We start from the raw sequence: 5,264 nt of genomic DNA on the forward strand, positions 1-5,264 counted from the left end.
AATGGTGATCAAGGCTTTAATGAATCAGACCAGATCTGATTTGGTTCTTCTTCTTCTTCTTCTTCTTCTTCTTAATTCTTCTTCTTCTTCTCCTTCTCCTTCTCATTCACCAGATCTGTTGGCGTTGAAATCGTAAGGAGGCGAGGAAGAGAGGAGGAGATGAAGAATGAAAGAAGCTTCACCAAATTTGACTTTAATTCTTCTTTGATCTCTACAACTTGGTTTACTCAAAGCATCATTGGAATAAAAACTCATAGCTTTGAATTTGACAGCAAAAATTGATCCTTTGTAGCTAATTTGTGCTGTTACTGCTTGTTGCTGCTGTTGCGCGCTGTTACTGCATTATGCGCTGCTTGTTACTACATTATTGCGTGTTATTGTGTGTTGTTACTGCTTGTTGCATGTTGTTACTACATTATGCGCAGTGTGCTGTTGTGTGCTACTACTGCTTGTTGCTGCTACTGCATTATGCTATGTGCTGCTACTGCATTATGTTATGTGCTGCTACTTCGTGCTGCTGCTGTGCTGCTGTGTGCTGTTACTGCATTCTACTATGTGCTGCTACTGCATTCTGTTATGTGCTGCTACTACGTGCTGCTGTGTGCTGCTGCTGTGTGTGATGTTGGTGTGTGTTGTTGTGTGCTGCTACTGCGTGTTGATGTGTGTTGTTACTGCGTGTGTTGTTGTGTGTTGTTACTGCGTGCTGCTTTGTGCTGCTACTGCGTGTGTGTTGTTGTTGATGTGTGTTGCTCCTGTGTGTGCTGCTACTACGTGTGATGTTACTGCAAGTTGTTGATTCATGTTGTTGCTACTGCGTGTGCTGTTGTTGTGTGCTGCCACTATATATTGTTGATTCATGTTGTTGTTGATGTGTGCTGCTACTGCGTGTGTGATGTTGTTGTGTGCTGCTACTGCAAGATGTTGATTCATGTTGCTGTTAGTAGCAGTAGCAAAACTTTCGCCCTCTCCTATGACTCATTCATTGTCTTAGTCTTCAAGCAGTAGCAGAATTAGAGGATTGCCCGAGCATACTTGTGCTACTATTAGGTCGTTAACCCATGCTACTACTTCTACTGGGATGTTAACCCTTGCTACTACTTCTACTGAATGTTAACCCCTGCTACTACTTCTACTGGAATTAACTGCTACTACATTAAATTATTGAAAACATGTTATTGTATTCCATTTACTGAAAAATCTCAAAATGAGAGACTTTTCTCTTCTAAAAACATATTTAATTAGTATAGGGTTAGTTTGGTAAATTAAACCATGACACATGACATGCATAGAAAATATGTCATTAATTGTTAAAAATTGTCCTTATTTGTTTAACAACAACACAAGTGAATTTATTTGTGTTTCAAATGATTTTAGAGGATGTATATGTGAGTTGCTATTTAATTTTTGATTGTACAGATTACTCACCAGAGTCTAGTCTCCACTCTCCACTCTCAATCTTATTGCCGAGTGTATCTGGGAAATGACAAGCTTACCCTACAACAATGAAACATATACAAGTAGAGAAAAGAAATCACCTTTCCTGATTCTGGGAATTGGCAAGTTAGCTTGAAATTGCAAAGTGAAGCCGACCTTGTGCCTATACACATCTGAACCGATCTAAAATTACCCAGAATCTGAGCATTATCAATCAGAGAACCGAAAAGTGACAAAGTCAACTTACAGGCCAGCGGCGCTGGCGACTATGTCGAACCTCAGCTGAGGGTAAATGGGCACACTCTAATGACCCGATAAATGATTGTTGTATAACTGTATAAATATACTAGACAACAAGGAGTAAAATATCCAAAATATTCTCGATATTTCCTTGAAATTTCCGTTTTTTACAATTACCGATATTAATTTTCATATATTTCCGATATTTTATATGTAGTCTATTTTTGGTCGAATATACAACTTTTAGATAAAATTTGGTAAAATTTCAATCGATATTCGATATTATCTCGATATATCCATCGAGATTTCCTTTTTTCAAACCATCGAAATTTTCATGATCGTTGATATTTTACTCCTTGTTAGATGGGGACGGAATTGTTTTAAAAGATTATATGTATTGTAAATCATGATGTGCCTTTTTGTTATGTTGGTTTTTACAAGTTGATATACATCAACCCAGGTTCATGACCTTGGTTCGAGTGCTACCTTCTACATTTTCTTCTTCCTATTTTCTATCTTTTTTTTATATGTTAAATCCTTAAGGTTTCTAATTACACCTCAAAATTTGTAATTAATACACCTTCATTTTACTTTTTACCTACTTAAAAACCTAAATACACCTCCTTAAAATTTGTCTAACTCCACCACCAATATCTTCAATTCGTTGACCAGTCACTCAAAATCTCCTACCTCTTTCTTCACCGACCTTCTTCCAGTGGCAAATTTTAAAGCAAAGCCTTGACGACGCCGATCGCGGCCCCAATAATCATTTCCTATCTTCAATTGATGCCAGATCGGAAATGGCACCTTCTAGGGCTTAGAGTCATTGTTGTTGATGAGGTGTGGATGCAGAGTCATCGATCGATGTCAAATCAGATTGGTGAGGAGAATGTGGATGTTTTCGTTGCCAGATTTGGATTCAAATCCAATTTCTCATCAACTGGACGTGGAGCGTCGCTGTCCAGACCGAGGTTTGTCACCGTCGAGGCCGAGGAGCGTTGTCGACGCCGAGGAGCGTCGCTGACATGGCTGAGGAGCGTCGTCGTCGAGGCCTCAACGAGAAAGAGAGACAGAGAGACAGAGAGAGAGAGATTAGATTTGATCAAAGAGGAAAGAGCTAAGAGAAAAGAATAGGGATATATCTGTAATTTTTTTAAAAATCATCGGAAAGGATTAAGAGAAAAGATTTACATTGAAGTGGGCATTAAAATCCCTATTTTTGTGCAATATGACAATTAATCTAGAGAAATTCGTCTAGGAGAAATTCGTCTCAATGGTATACGAACTTTTGCTTCTTATAAACTTTGGTATATCAAGTTTTAAAAATATTAGATTGTTATCTCATGTTTCCATCCCGACCTAAGATTAGTATATATAGCCAATAAGATGACTAATTTACCCTTAGACAAAAAAAGACCAATTTACCCTTAAATTCTCTTATTTTTCTTCTTTGTTTTCATATTCCAATTTTCTTTTTTTGGTTTTTTATATTTGTAGGAATGTAGAGAAAAAATTCATCGTCACTTTCTCTTTACTAATAATCAGTTTTTCATCTCAATCATCCTTGAATGTCAACGGCAACAACAAGATCCTTGAGTGTTAGCGGAAACAACAAGGATTGAACTTTTGTATGTTTCCGCTCTTCAATCTTCTTCAAGTTTATAAAGGTTAACCCAAATCATCAAATTTCAAAATCTCCTCTAATATTTCTGGAATATGAAAACAAATTAAAAAACTAAGAGAAAAAAGAGAACTTAAGGGTAAATTGGTCATCTTAATGGTTATATATACCAATCGTATGTCATGATGAAAACATGAGATACCATTCTGATACTTTCAAAACTTGATATACCAAAGTTTATACAGAGCAAAGAGGAAAAGAATAGAGAAAAACCCTAAGAGGAAAAGTCCTCTCGTCCGGCCTCGCCGCCATGCCTATGCTAGTCACTGGCCTCGCCGGCATGTGTCGACTATGGTCGGATAGGATGCTGGCGAAGTTTGTTCACTTGGTGATCGGTGGCTAGGGGCTGAGTTAGCCCATTCTACAGCGTCTTCAGTCGAAGGCGGTGACTGCATAGGGTTTGATCTCGCAAAGAGTGGTGGTGGCTGATTGGGTGGCGCGAGATCCTCATATTTGATCCGGCTTGTGAATCCATGGTTGCTTCCGAGCGTGATTCATCGAAGATCCAATGAAGATTGGACGCGAGTCGGAAGATGGATTTGCATAGGGTTGAAGTCAGACTGTCAAGGTTTGGGAGGTGGGGATCGGGATGTTGTTGTACTAATGGTTTGTCGGCAGTGGAGCAGTTCAAGCTAGAGAGCAGCGGTGGTTCGACGATCGGCGGGGCGAGAAGATTTGGACGGTGCAGGTTGTGCGGACGCCGTTTTGGGCTGTGGGTCAATGATGGGCTTCTCAATCTGGAAGTGGGCCTATTTTGGGCCGAGTAGCTGGGCCATTTATGTTGTGGGTTTGTTTTATTTTATTAGTTGTTTTGCTGTTTCAATGGTTTTAATAAATCCCTATCGAAAAGGTGCGTGCACTCTTTGTGACTTGTCCGCTCTAGTTTGGTCGCGAATCTCATATATTAGCACATGGTCGCAACCTCTTAGTAGCGGGAATATGTCTGCCCTAGGTATGCAGCGAGTTTTTTGCTTCGTTAAATGGTCGTTGCCACCTAGTGGTAGGGCTAAGTGTCGTCGGATTTATCCTCTGACGGCAACATAGTAGGAAACCTGTGCTTGCGGAAATTATGCTTCGCAATAGTCGAGTTAACTTTTTGTTATGTCATCACTATGTTAAACCAAATAAAGCAGCCATTAGAGCACTATTTGCTAGTCGGTGCCTAGTTGAGTACATGTTTGTAGAGACTGTTGATATTAGTTCAGGTCTTTGCAATCAATCAAGGATTTAGGCTCAATGTCCCCCCTTGTATTCAACAGTTTCATTAATCAAGGCTTAAGGGCAGCCGCACCAGCCCTTTACTACCAAAAAAAAAAAAAAAAAAAAAAATTATAAGGCACTACCAGAAGAAAGACTTTAGCCGACGAATCAATTTTCGTCGGCTAAATTTTATTTTCGTCGGCTATAGTCAACTTTAGCCGATGAAATTAAAATTTCGTCGGCTAAAGAATTTATTTTCGTCGGCTAAAGTCTGTGACTTTAACCGACGACTTTAAACATTCTTTAGCCGACGAAATTTTAATTTCGTCGGCTAAAGTTGACTATAGCCGACAAAAATAAATTTCGTCGGCTAAAGTTCTTTATATTCATAGATCTGGACAGCAGCTCATCTGAGAAAAAAAAACGGGAGAAGAAAAAACGGGAGAAAAAGTTTGGGTGTTGTTGAAATCTGTCCATAATTAAGAAGTGGAGCTATATATAGGTACGTACATGTGTATATATGTTGATTTTGAGTTTTATTTGAGTTTATCGATTTTGAGTGTGATTGAATTGATAGATTTTTGAGTACGTTTGATGTATATATATATGTGTGTTGATCGATTTGGTTGATGATTTGATAATATATATGAAGTTGTTGTTAATAAGTAGTAGATATATATATATATATATATATATGTTAATTAATTAT

Source organism: Fragaria vesca, linkage group LG7 (genome assembly GCF_000184155.1).
Source record: "Fragaria vesca subsp. vesca linkage group LG7, FraVesHawaii_1.0, whole genome shotgun sequence".
Classification (NCBI taxonomy): domain Eukaryota; kingdom Viridiplantae; phylum Streptophyta; class Magnoliopsida; order Rosales; family Rosaceae; genus Fragaria; species Fragaria vesca.